The sequence below is a fragment of the Podarcis raffonei genome, chromosome 2 (genome assembly GCF_027172205.1).
Source record: "Podarcis raffonei isolate rPodRaf1 chromosome 2, rPodRaf1.pri, whole genome shotgun sequence".
NCBI lineage: Eukaryota > Metazoa > Chordata > Lepidosauria > Squamata > Lacertidae > Podarcis > Podarcis raffonei.
In genome coordinates, this window is record NC_070603.1 from 28,836,082 (window position 1) to 28,850,988 (window position 14,907).

Genomic DNA, 14,907 nt, shown 5'->3' on the forward strand with positions numbered 1-14,907 from the left:
ACTCTGTTGTCACAAGGGCCGAAGAGATGCCCGTGGGAATCCCAGAAGCAGACCTGAGGACACCTGAGCTCTCCCCTCTTGCAGCTCCTGGCAGCTGGTATTCAGAGACGTACTGCCTCTTAACAGTGGAGATGGAGCATATAGCCATCAGGGCTCGTAGCCAGGAATAACCTCGTTCTCCACAAAGTTGTCTACTGTTCCTCTAAAGCCATCCTTTAAAGCTACCTCTTGTGGAAGCAAATTCCATCATCTTCTGAAGGAGGCTTGTGGGCTGTAGGTTTCTGCCTTGCGTTGCCAATGAGGGGTTATGGGTAAAACCAAGAAGATGAGAGCTGCCTTTTTGAACCAGCGGGGAAAATAAATCTAGTTCCTGCTTTTGATTTCTGTCAGAAGAGTCAGCCCAGTGCCTCTGGCAACTCACAGGCAGGGCAGGGCTGATCAGAGTCAAGATCATCACAGTGAACTTTCAGCCCACTTTGAGCAGTCACAAATGTCCTCACTTTTTATTATAATGATATTTTATTCTTTTTTCCAAATGGAAAGTTACATTTGTTACTCAACAATTACATTCCGATTCGGCAGAACTAGTGGCTTCCCACTCACCCAACAACGATGTTTGTAACCCAAATTATGTACAATTGCGTTTTAAGGTTCTGTCTTATCTAATTTCATCCTCTTTAACATGTTTCTTAATATATTCTGCTATTTTCTTACACTTCCAGCCATGCTGTGATCTTTGCGCAGGGGAAATAACTTTTTGTATAGACTAGAAAGACTTTCCAGTCTTCTTTAAAAGATTCTAAATTTGTATCTTTTATCGGTGCTGCCAACTTTCCCTTCTCTGCAAAACATTTGGTACAAAGGTCCTCCTTGGGTCGGTCAGAAGTTGTCAAGGCACTCTTCTCAAAACCATGTACATCCTTTGAGAAGAATGACATCATGGATCTCGATGACGCAGGCCTTACTTATCTTGATGCATTTCGGGTATAGGACGTGTGGTACAAACCGAACCTGCTGTGCAAAGCTACAGAAGTTAAATAACAGTGCCATTCTATATGTGCATATTTCATTGTTGTTGCATTTATGCAACAACTCCAAGGAGCGCAAGATGATGTACATGGCTCTCCGCCTCCCCATTTTGTGCTCACAACAACCCTGTGAGGTAGGTTAAGACTGAAAGATGGTGGCAGGTCCAAGGCCCCCCAGTGAACTTGGTGGCTGAGTGGGGATTTGTGCCGTGGTCTCCCAGGTTCAACACACTAATCGCCACACTACAGTGGCTGTATACATCTATTCAGAAGCAAAGCCCATTGAGTTCAATGAGATTGGCTCCCAGGGAAGTGTGTATAGGATTGCAGCCTTAAAAGACGTTGATTCCCCAGTCATACTCATTGATTCATACCCATAGATCAGGACGGATGGCTCATACGTTGCAAGTTAACAATTAATTGGATTTTGACTGTAAATTTAGGCTGTATAAACATTACCAGTTCAAAACACCGCTAGGTTGTTCTCTATCTCCATTCGGGTCAAAGCCGATTTGGAAAAGCACACACATTAAAATGCAATATTTCCTAGGAAATAACAAGATACATAATGGATTATGGCTAATGCGGTGTGCTCACTGCTTCCCAAATCCACTGGATGACTGGATGCAGAATAAGTGGAGGTGTGTACACAGCCATGAACTGGAAATACCAAAGACGTCCATGCTAAAGTATTAGAGAAATACAGTGGTACCTCTGGTTACGTACTTAATTCATTCCAGAGGTCCGTTCTTAACCTGAAACTGTTCTTAACCTGAAGCACCACTTTAGCTAATAGGGCCTCCCACTGCTGCCGCCGCCCGATTTCTGTTCTCATCCTGAAGCAAAGTTCTTAACCCAAGGTAATATTTCTGGGTTAGTGGAGTCTGTAACCTGAAGTGTATGTAACCTGAAGCGTATGTAATCCGAGGTACCACTGTATATAATACAATTCATATCATATCAAGAACATTTGTTTTCCTTTGTGCTTGCCTTCTGGTTCAAGCAACAGTTCTCTGTGCTTTAGATTGCCCTCCCCGCCAATGGTCAACATCCTGCTGGGAGCTGTTCAAAAGTTCTTGTGGATCCCCAAAACTCAGAATAGACAGGGCTAGATCTGAAGATGCCATTAGGGAGGCAAAAGGGATGTCTTCATTGTGCGATCAGCAGAGCATGGATACGAATTGATTCAAGACCATGAAGAGATCCAAGCACTGATAAGACAATTCTGCAGGACATAGACAGATGGGGGGGGGGATGTGCCATTGAAATTTTCCATAACTTTGGGAGCAGGACTTTCTTGTAAGGAGGGGGGCATGCCATCCCCCATGCCTTCCAACCACTAGGAAGTCCTACCACATTTGAGATTTGTCACCATCTTAATGCCTGTGCCTTCTGCAAGTATCTCTAGCTTTACTAATAGAACGGTTGCTCTGCTGGTTTTGTGCTTTCTAAGAGCTCTGCGAAGGCCAGATGGCATTGGAGGCGCAGACATAGCTTATTACTGGCTGTTACACACACACACACACACACACACACACACACACCCTCCTTACTTTGTCCCTCCAGGCTTTTGTGTAACTTGAACCTCCACCAGCATCACGCCTTTGAAATGTAATGAAGGATCTGCTTTAACCCACTTCCTGCACTTTGGTACCGAAAGACTGCAATGCAGGCATTGCTGAATGTGCAGCAGCTTAGCACAGTGACATCTATCTATCTGTATCCCCTACCCCCCCCCCAACATTCATCCTAAGAACCGGCGAGACATGAAAGCTTCCTTTTAGAATTTTAAATACCAGCTGGCTCTGTTAAAAGTACTGCTTCGCTCGCTTGCCGCTAATCATAGGGGCAACGTTGTTAGGTTTTTTTGCTGAGCATGCTTCTTACTTGACAATGCTCTTCTGGAAAGTGTAACCAGAAGCTAGTGAACTGGGAGCTGGGGGAAAGCCAGGCTGGTTCTTGCACAAAAGATCTGTGGGGATCTCTTCAGTGCTGGCAAACCCACTGGTCTCTGGGGGCACATCGCTGTGGACGGAAGCACCCCCTTATAAGCTCAAAGAAGTGTGGGTAAGTGTAGCGTTGCAGAGCTGAGTTTTCCCAAATGGTGGGTCACATGCGAGTCTTTATGGCCCAATCAGCACACGGCTGGCTGTGGAAGCTGGAAAACAAAACACATTTCCCTCTAAATGCCGCAAAGTGCACGCTCCCTTAAGTCTAAGGCCCAGTGTAGCAAGAAATTAACCGGCTGCTGCCTGAAACATCAACACACTAGTTTCTGGGGCTGCGTCATATAGAGTTTATTGTCCTTGCATTATTAACAATAGAAATTGCCCATTGTGTGTTGAACATGGGCTAGCTTCTCGGAGAGAGAGGAGCCCTGCCAGAAAATAAAAGGCAATCAACCCTGCGCACAATATATGAGCACGATAATCATCCAAATGGGAGCCAATTTGCAAGAATCATCCGTAAGCTTCGTTCCGGAGCTGGGAAATGCAGTCTGCTCTGTTAATCATTCCCAGCTCTGCCATCTTTCATGGCAATTGGCCCTTGAAATGGCTGTTAACCCAAAAGTCAGAGGTGGAGAATCCAGAGGAATTAAAATCACTTCTCCCACCCCAACACATCCCCAATTCAGCTTTCCCCAAACAGGTGCCTCCAAATGTTGTTGGGCTACAACTCTCATCAGCCCCCAGCCAGTATGGCTAATGGTCTGTTGGTTGTGGGGAAGGCTGTTGTATGCAAATTTTAAACAATCCCCTTTTTGCAACTGAATATGAAAAGCCATGAAGAAGAAGAGAGTTTGGATTTGATATCCCGCTTTATCACTACCCGAAGGAGTCTCAAAGCAGCTAACATTCTCCTTTCCCTTCCTCCGCCACAACAAACACTCTGTGAGGTGAGTGAGGCTGAGAGACTTCAGAGAAGTGTGACTGGCCCAAGGTCACCCAGCAGCTGCATGTGGAGGAGCAGGGAAGCGAACCCGGTTCACCAGATTACAAGTCCATCGCTCTTAACCACTACACCACAGCCCGGACACTGAAGTCCAACTCTGAGGACCTTCTGGTGGTTACCTCACTGTAAAAAGTAAAGTTACAGGGAACCAGGCAGAGGGCCTTCTCGGTAGTGACACCGTCCCTGTGGAACGCCCTCCCATCAGATGTCAAGGAGATAAAGAAGTACACAACTTTTAGAATACATCTGAAGGCAGCCCTGTATCGGGAAGTTTTTAATGTTTGACATTTTACTATATTTGTATGTGTGCTGGAAGCCGCCCAGAGCGGCTGGGGCAACCCAGTCAGATGGGCGGGGCATTATTATTATTATTATTATTATTATTATTATTATTATTATTATAGTTCAATGGTGGAGCAACTTCTTTGCATGCCCAAAGGTCCCAGGTTCAATCCTTGGCATCTCCAAGTAGAGAAAGGACTTCCCTGTCTGAAACCCTGGAGAGCAGCTGCCAGTCTGAGTAGGCAGTACTGAGCTACATGGACCAATGGCCTGACTCAGTGAAGTTTCCAATGTTCCTTGAAAAACTGCTATCTAATTCTCTACTCTGTATGACAATCATTGGCTATCACCCTACCTGTAGATCTAGATCTACATAAAGACATACACTTTTATTCTTTTCTTCAGAGACGACTTACATACTCTCTCATCCAGGAGTCAGCAACATTTTTCAGCCGTGGGCCAGTCCACCGTCCCTCAGACCATGTGGGGGCCGGACTATATATTTTGGGGGGGGGATGAACGAATTCCTATGTCCCACAAATAACCCAGAGATGCATTTTAAATAAAAGCACACATTCTACTCATGTAACAACATGCTGATTCCTGGACCATCCGTGGGCCAGACTGAGAAGGTGATTGGGCCGCATCCGGCCCACGGGCCTTAGGTTGCCTACCCCTGCATCCATAGAGCTCCCTTGGTTATCAGTGCATTATCTTTTTGGAAGTGAGTTGGCCAGCCCATCTGTATCCGGCCGTCTGCCCATCCGCTGTTTTCCCTGAGTGTTTATCAAGCAGGAAGCATTCCTCACCAATACCTTGCTAAACTTTGTTCCTAGCAGCTCTGGGGGCTGCTGCTAGATTCCCCCAAACACTCTTATTTAAAAGTTAAGAATAGGTTGCCTCGGAAATGCATTGCACAAACTGCGCAGCAGGTGAGCAGAAAAAGGTATTTCACCATCTGACGCAGTATCAAGGATTAAAAGATCTCCGGGGAAACAGGCGCGGCCTCTGGCTGGGACTTCGGTGGCTTATTATGCTACAAGAGAGTGGCCTGCACGCTCATTTTCCTAAGTCCTGCTGCAGGTTGGCTGCCATGGATTGCGCTTAGTTTTGTCGTGAGTTGTGTGTGTCGAGTTGGCGGTGGGAGAGAGAAGCAAGTGGGCTCTCAGCTCCTGTTGGGTTGAAATTCCAGCAAGATCCTCCCCTTCTAGATTCTCTTTCGCTCAAAATAGCTAAGCGGCTGGCAGTGAGCTCCAGGAGGGAACACGGCAGCTGTTGTGAAATACTGGAGAGGCCGAAGGGTCAGGGAGTTGGGAGTCTGACTGGTCCAAAGGGCAGCTCTGGCCCATCTTGGATTCCTTGTGACACGTCAGGGGTTGTATGAAGGGCAGAGCTACATTCCAGGCTTAGAAACAGCCTAAGGCCCTGGACAAGTCAGCAGCTTAAAACACAGCAAGGTGTCCCCCACCCCACTGTCGACATGCAGAGGGCCGAGACATGTTGCTGTACACACCAGAGAAAGGGCGGAGATGTCTTCATCCAATGCACATTACCTGTTCAGCTTCCCCATCCCTGCAAGCTACCCCCACCCCCAACTCCTATTCCTAAAGTTGTCACCTGCATATGTACAGTCATCTACCCACATGCAACAGTTGAGTCAAATGTACACACCTCTGCTTAACTGCCTTGGGCGGGGGGAAACCTGAGCTAGTATGTGCATATATACAGTAGACGCTTGGGTTGCAAATGTGATCTGTGCGGGATGCACGTTCACAACCCGCATTGTTCACAACCCGCGCCTGCGCATCTGCACAGGCGCTTCTGTGTATAGCGCAATTTAGTGCTTCTGCACATGCACAGCCGCCGAAACCCAGAAGTAACCTTTTCTAGTACTTCCGGGATTCGGCGGTCCACAACCCAAAAAACCACAACCTGAAGCGGCTGTAACCTGAGGTATGACTGTATGTGTGTGTAGATAAATAGATGATAGATAGATAGATAGATAGATAGATAGATAGATAGATAGATGATAGATAGATAGATAGATAGATAGATGATAGATAGATATAGATAGATATAGATAGATAGATAGATAGATAGATAGATAGAGTGGTACCTTGGGTTAAGAACTTAATTCGTTCTGGAGGTCCGTTCTTAACCTGAAACAGTTCTTAACCTGAAGCACCACTTTAGCTAATGGGGCCTCCCGCTGCCGCTGCGCGATTTCTGTTCTCATCCTGAAGCAAAGTTCTTAACCCGAGGTACTATTTCTGGGTTAGCAGAGTCTGTAACCTGAAGCGTCCGTAACCTGAAGCGTCTATAACCCAAGGTACCACTGTAGATGATAGATAGATGATTGATTGATAGATAGATAGATAGATAGATAGATAGATAGATAGATGATAGATAGATAGATAGATGATAGATAGATAGATAGACAGACAGATAGACAGATAGACGATTGATTGATTGATTGATTGATTGATTGATAATAGATAGATGATGATGATAGATAGATATAGATAGATGATATAGATAGATAGATAGATAGATAGATAGATAGATAGATGATAGAGATAGATAGATAGATGATAGATAGATAGATAGATAGATAGATAGATAGATAGGTAGGTAGATAGATATAGATAGATGATAGATAGATATAGATAGATGATAGATAGATAGATAGATAGATGATAGATAGATAGATAGATAGATAGATGATAGATAGATAGATAGATGATAGATAGATGATAGATATAGATAGATAGATAGATAGATAGATAGATAGATATAGATAGATATAGGTAGATGATAGACCAAGACTGACATCCTTTAGATTTCAGTCCGTCTTCTGCTTTTTTAGAAGTTAGATGGGGGGGCTGAAGGAAGGAAGATATGTCTTGATGCCAGCACAAACGCATGAACGCTAACCCATCTTACAGTCCCCATCATGTGCCGTTTCTGCTGCTGCAGCTGACGAAATTTATTTTCGGGTGCAATTACCCTTTGACAATTTACCTGCAGCTGAAAGAAGAACACCCTCCTCTTCTTTAAGTCAGTGCCTGGCAGGCGAAATGAATTCAGGACACAGAGCAAACAGAGAAGGTCCTTTGGCAAGGTGGAGGGCAGGAAAGAGAGAGAAAGAGGAATGCAGGCAGTGTGAAGGCAGGGGTGTTCTATAGGTATACATTTTCATTATAAAGGCTGGAGGGCATGGAGAGGGAGGTCTGCTAAAATACCTTCCCTTGATGGATACCTGCTCCCTGCCTCCTTGGCTCTTCCTCCACTTTGTGCTAGAACACTTCCCCCTGCTAAAGCTTAGCTGAGAGAGGATTCCAACCAGCCTGGCAGCAGCTGCTGCTGCTATGGGAAAATTTGTCCTTGACTAACAACAACAACAGAGGCATCTGGCCATGGGCTGCAGCTTCTGCCAGCAATATATGCTGAATCATCACCAAAGGCGACCAGGACACACGCTGTTTCCTTAAGATTATTTCTTTCCACAGCTCAGGTTTATTTTCTAAGAGCCTGACCCTGGCTTGCACCTAAACACTTTGGCACCAGATTGTAAATTCCAGGAGAGTTCCACAAATGCCATCAAGGGCTGCCCGCTGTGCCAGGAGTTCTCCACGTCCAACTGGACCCTTGGAATGGCAAGGGAGCATTTGCTACGTGGCCATTTCCAAAGCCCTTTGTCACAGCACACAAATGAGCACAGGAAGCTGTGATTTTCTGATCAGATTACTGGCCCGTCGGACCCTGTTCTGACAGCACTGACTCTTCATGGCCTTAGGTAGAGGTCTTTCCCACTTGCTAAATTGCTAGCCTTTTAGCCAGAGATGCTGAGGGTGCAACCTGGGACCTTCTGCACTGAGAAACCCAAGGGTACCATTTCACCCGGAATGTGGTGGTTCCTCAGAGCCTAAAATGCCGTCCTGTCGTCCAAGCAAAGGATTTATTTCTCATCAGTGTCTCACTTCCAGTGTAATCAGTTGGCAGTAGTAAAGCACACCAAGCAAGCTCGAGTTAACTCTTTATTAGCAAAGCAAGATCTGTGTCAGGTGGTCTAATGAGCACAACGATTCAGGTCTTACCCTCCAGAAAGCAGTTGCAGAGACTAAAGGTTCCTGTCTCCTCCACTCCAGGGTTTTCCCAAGCAATCAGAGACTGTGCATACATGGCTGCCTTTGCTTCTCCCACTTCATGCCTCTCCTGGTTCTGGGAGACCGGGGACGGGGAGGAAAGCCTGTTGCAGCAGGAGTGAGAGTGACACACCTGTGACTCTTCACAAGCCTGATCCATTTTTGCCTGTTGGCCTCCCTCTTCTCCTGCTTCAGCCTGTGCCTCTCATTCTGGCCTTCTCTCTGCCACAGACTCTCCCCACTCACTAAGCCCTGTTACCTCTTCAGCTTCCATCACCTCCTCTGCCTCCCAGTCTTCTCCCTCTGGCCACTCATCACCATTCCAGCACCAATCCCCAGGCTCTGAGCCTTCTTCCCTTGGGGGTTCCCTACCTGGTTCCTCCCATCATTCCTCAACCTCCAATCAGCCCATGACATCAATTAAGCTGCTCAAATACTTCAGTACTTTAGTAACTGTGATATTTTGAAGGTATTTAAGAGACAGCACAAATTTTTGCTTAAACAGGCAGAGACCAAATGTTCAGAAAATGATCTCCACTGCTATACAGTGGTACCTCAGGTTACATACACTTCAGGTTACAGACTCCGCTAACTCAGAAATATTACCTCGGGTTAAGAACTTTGCTTCAGGATGAGAACAGAAATCGTGCAGCATTGGCAGCAGGAGGCCCCATTAGTTAAAGTGGTACCTCAGGTTAAGAACAGTTTCAGGTTAAGAACGGACCTCCAGAACGAATTAAGTTCTTAACCCAAGGTACCACTGTAATGTGATTCTATAACAGTTTTCCATACTGGCCAAAATGCATCGAAGAACCCACTGGCATTGTAAGTTGTGCCAGGTCCTTTGAGACAACCATCCAAAGCCCTGCTTGGCCATCTCCTTTCTGCAGAACTGGAATGAGAAACCAGTGGCCCTTTTGACTCCAACTCCCATCAGCCCCGGTCAGCATTGCCAGTAGTCAGGGACAATGGGATCTGAAGTCCAGCAATATCTGGAGGACCAAAGGTTCCCCATCTCTGCCATAAGGTAATTTATTACCCTACAGGGCTGTGCTCCTCATTTCCAGGCTACTTGATACTACTACTGTTTTCGAGGAGTATCCTCCAGCCATGACCTTGGGCATGCTGGTGACCCCCCAAAAAGAGAAGCTGTGGGAAAGAGAGATGAATTGTAAGAGAGGACATCTTGCGTCATCCTGATGCCCTTCTTCAGCAGCACGATTTTCCATCTCTCCTTGTAGATTTTTCACAGCTGTCTGCTGGCATGATACCCTTCTAAAGCCAAAATTAGTCAACATCCACATTTCCTTTCTTGGCTCAGTCTAGCACTACAATTCTGTTGTGGCTTAACAATGTCTGTTTATTTGTTGGTGCTTTTCAGTACATGGAGAGCTTCACCTGTGGGATGAGTTTGGGAACTTATTGTACCTGGGCAGGGCACTTTTTTCAGCTGGAACTCACCAAAACTCAGTTTTGGTATCTCTCAGGTGGATGCCATTGCCATTTGAAGAGAAGAAGGAAGTGTTCATGACGAGTCCAGGCATCTCTTTTTTCTAGAAAAATAGCACTACCTGGGAGCAAGACAGAGCTGGCTGAGCTTGGCAGCTTTGTGTGGGCTAATTACCACTTCCATTGCAAGCTGTTCCATTCTGAATTGTTCTTGTCCAAGCCAAGTCTTCCAAGAAACCACCCCATTTGTGTAAACAAAAAACCCTGAGTACGATTTAATCTACCTCTTGCAAATGAGTAGAAAACAGATGTCAAGCTCTGTGTATATAATGAAATATGTCCTTTTTGTTGCTGGTGTTGCACTGCAATATGTCACTTGATGGGTGGTAAACCAACGCCCGTCGCTTGCGTCACCACCATATCTGCCATCAAAATGTCCGTTATTGTGCAGATGTGGGATGAAGACAGCATATACACTTGCCCCACATTTTATGGGACAGTCTCAGAAAATTCAGTTGTTAGATGTGCGCTTTCCTGGCAAGATTCATATACCTTTAAAAGGCTGCATGCCAAAAAGAAATTCAACAGATGAAGCTTTTATCATTGCATCTCCAAGCCAGGCAATGGGCTTAATCCAGGCATAGGCAAACTTGGCCTTCTAGATGTTTTGGGACTACAACTCCCATCATCCCTAGCTAACAGGACCAGTGGTCAGGGATGATGGGAGTTGTAGTCCCAAAACATCTGGAGGGCCGAGTTTGCCTATGCCTGGCTTAATCCAACACAGTTAGGCATCTCTGCTGAGCTTGCTTGTTTCAATGAGCTTCAGCATGCTTAAACTGTGTGGGGTTTAGGCCAAAGTTTCACCTCTAAATTTCAGCTTGCCACACAGTAGTAAAAGTGTTGGGGCTCTTTTAGCAACAAACGGACAATACTTCTTGAAAGATGTGTTTTCCTTTTAGTTCTACATACAGAGCATACCAAACCACAGCTGTGCATCCACAATTATTTATCACATACCTTCCAAATAACTTGGGAAGCCACAGTGCTTCAGAGCATCCTTGGGTGCTTCCAGAATGCTGTCCTTTTCAGGTCAGAGTCAATAATGCATCCTCAAATTCAGGTTATAAAATTATAGTCTTGCACAATGAACCCGCCACCCAAAAGATAGGACCTTTCGTGATAAGGAAAGTGATGGGGAGATGCATTGAAAAGTGTGGGCTAACACGTGCTTTGATACTGTGTCATCTAACCGCCCCACAAACAAATCAGAATGAATGCTCATTAAATAGCCAGCGCCATCTCATCTCCCTGCAAACAAATCAGGATGAAAGTTTGAGAAATAGGTTATCTGAACCACCCCACACCCCTTGAAGTAGATCAGGGTGACACAGGGGTCAGCTCTCTTTGCTCAGTCCCTGCTCCTGCCCACCTAGCAGTTTGAAAGCCCATCAAAGTGCAAGTAGATAAATAGGTACAACTCTGGCGGGAAGGTAAATGGCGTTTCCATGCGCTGCTCTGGTTCGCCAGAAGTGGCTTACTCATGCTGGCCACATGACCCGGAAACTTTACACAGGCTCCCTTGGCCAATAAAGCAAGATGAGCGCCGCAACCCCAGAGTCGGCCACGACTGGACCTAATGGTCAGGGGTCCCTTTACCTTTTTACCCCTATCTGAGGGGTGCACTTTACAATTTGTTTGGATGTATGCATGAAGAACGCAAAAGCATTAACACAACAACGGAGAACTATCATCAGGGGACGCTTGGATTGACTGCACACCCAGATGTCCTGCCAATTCAAGTAATCTACAGAGCTGCATTGGGGACCCTTTTGCAGCCCAAAGGAAGTGTTTTCCATCTTGGCCCATTCTCCAGGGTCTGGGTACCAGCCGTGTGTGTGCCCAAAGCAGTGTAATCAATCCCTGACCAAGAGAGTGTGTCACAATCTTGAACAGAGCATGCCACTGCTCTAGGCATAGATCTGTCAGTTTCATGGATTAAGGAGCAGCGAAATCTACATAGCAGCAGCCATCCCAGTTATATTCCCTAATAAATCTGGTGGGGCAGGGAGTTCCTTTACCAATGGCACTAAGTGGGAAGTTCCAGTAGATCGTAACCCATTAATGTACATTGTAGATGTGTAGTTTTCTACAATGGCTCCATCGCTATTTGCTTGAATATTTCACTGTCTTCGCCATATTTAATCACTTAAGCCTCGTCTGACTTAGTCTCCGCTTCCTTCTTTACTGCTCATCCTTAACCTACTTCACTTCAGAGCTATTCTGCACAGAGGTTTACACCCTTGATGCCACAACAGGACCGCAAGACAAGCACAAGCAACCCTTAGGTTTTCCATTTACTCTGTTTTCAGTTCTCGTCCGTCAGTCCCGCATTGTGAAGCTGAATCAATACGAAAAGCCGCCAAAGAGGCTAAATCCGTCTGTTCTGCAAGTTCTCTAGGGGTGCAGAAAAACATGGTTTAATGGAGAATTAACAGTGGGAAAGCCTGGTCTGGGTTTGGAGGATTATTCAACCAGATTACAATAAGATTCTTAAAAGGGGATTTAGGCTTGAAAAAGTGGGACACTGAGCCCGTCAAGCACTTGCTTTCAGGGGGAGGTTGAGACAAGCTGAGGAGTTAGGGGAGGGGGGCTTTGTGCAAATGCACAGTGCGTGTTTTCGGGGGCGTAAAACCGCAGCTCATCTCAATGTGTCAAATTTGTATATCCCACACAAATTCTTGAGCCAGAACTGGGGCTACCTTCTTTCAGGGTTGTAATTTTTTTGAGGGCACATGCAGCTATTGGGATGTCGCCAACCAAGCTGTGCTCAGAGTAGACGCCCTGAAATTAATGGAACTTAGTCTGATTTTACACTCTTGAGTGTGACTAACAGCAGATGCAGTCCTTTGGACTCCTCTATGCTGCATTTTTGTTTTTGTTTTAATTATGGTGCTGAAGGAGATTCTTGAGAGTCCCATGGACTGCAAGAAGATCAAACCTCTCCATTCTTAAGGAAATCAGCCCTGAGTGCTCACTGGAAGGACAGATCCTGAAGCTGAGGCTCCAATACTTTGGCCACCTCATGAGAAGAGAAGACTCCCTGGAAAAGACCCTGATGTTGGGAAAGATGGAGGGCACAAGGAGAAGGGGACGACAGAGGACCACATGGTTGGATAGTGTTCTCGAAGCTACCAGCATGAGTTTGACCAAACTGCAGGAGGCAGTGGAAGACAGGAGTGCCTGGCGTGCTCTGGTCCATGGGGTCACGAAGAGTCAGACACGAGTAAACGACTAAACAACAACAATGCTGTGTTTGCGGTGAAGCATATCTCTCCTACCTGACAGACGCTCGCGCTACGTGATGACACTTGTTAGCCTGTGAAAATGGCGCAGGGTTTCGGGAGGATGGAAATGATTCACTGGTATGACTATCGCCAGGATATCAGAAGGCAGCACGTGTGAGTGTGGGCCGGTGTGCATTCAAGTGCAATGCTTTGCCCTACGCTTCAAGAAGCAGGAACATAAGTCTTTTCCCAGAATGGTCAGCTTTGGCTCTTGTTGAAGCCTGTATTTCTGAGTCAGGGTCTCCAGGCAGCTGCCTGCTTCCAGGTCTTCTGTCGCCAAGGTGGAACCATGGGGGTGGCACAGCAACCAGCCAGCCGCACATGCTCTATCTTCAGGCTTAATTAAACAGCACCACATCTCACAGAGAGGCCTGTTTGCTGAGCACGCTAAAGGAGAGGGGAAGGGGGCAGCTGCGAGGGAAAACAAACAAAGACTCCAGCAGATCAACATGCCATTATGCAGCCAGCTAGAGATTGCACAATAAGGACACGGATGGAAAAGTAGGAGAGGATAGCACAGCCACGAAATGGGCAATAGGTTCCAATAACAAGCAGCATGGATGTTGCTACAAAACAGTCCCCGTTTAAAAAAGAAGAAAAAGAAAACCACCACTTCCAGCTATGTGACTTTGGCCTTCTCAACGTCCCCATGGAAATGTGTTCCATAAGCAAAGATTTGTTTATTTATAGCCAGCTCTCACCCAAAGGAAATGCTAGGCATGTCTGAGGTGCTTAGTTCAGGCAGGATTTCAAGGCCCATTGATTTTAGTGGGAGGGGTTTAGACACATGCTTAAATCTGCTATGGAGAGAAATGGGGCTTAAAGATGCTAAATGGTAGGCACCTGAGTCCAAAGTTTCTATACATTTGGGGAAGTTGGACACCTCTTAAAATACAGTAACTGAATTTTGCATGGCAGTTCCTGAGATCAAGAAGCAGACGTTTGCCAATGTTTGGATATAACTACAGTGGTACCTCGGGTTAAGTACTTAATTCGTTCCGGAGGTCCGTTCTTAACCTGAAACTGTTCTTAACCTGAAGCACCACTTTAGCTAATGGGGCCTCCTGCTGCTGCCACGCCGCCGGAGCACGATTTCTGTTCTCATACTGAAGCAAAGTTCTTAACCTGAGGTACTATTTCTGGGTTAACGGAGTCTGTAACCTGAAGCGTATGTAACTCAAGGTACCACTGTATTTTGAATCAAGACGGCCGACTGACCCTTTCAAAACTGCACTGATTTTTGCCTGACAACAAGTGTTGGAAATGTAAAGAAGCTGAGGGAACATTCTTTCACCTTTGATGGACGTGCCCAAGGGTTAAGGCTTACTGGGAAATGATATATAATGAACTGAAGAAGGTATTTAAACTTACCTTTCCTAAGAAACCAGAGGCCTTCCTTTTGGGCATAGTTGGCCAATTGGTGCCAAAGAAAGACAGAACATTTTTTATGTACGCAACAACAGCAGCAAGAATACTTCTCGCTAAGTATTGGAAGACACAAGATCTACCCACCATGGAAGAGTGGCAGATGCAAGTGATTGACTACATGGAGATGGCAGAAATGACCGGCAGAATCCGTGACCAGGGAGAAGAATTGATGGAACAGGACTGGAAAAAGTTTAAGGACTATTTACAAAAATATTGTAAAATGTCTGAGTGTTAACATGATGTGGGAAGTGAAGGTAACAGGGCATGTGGGATTTG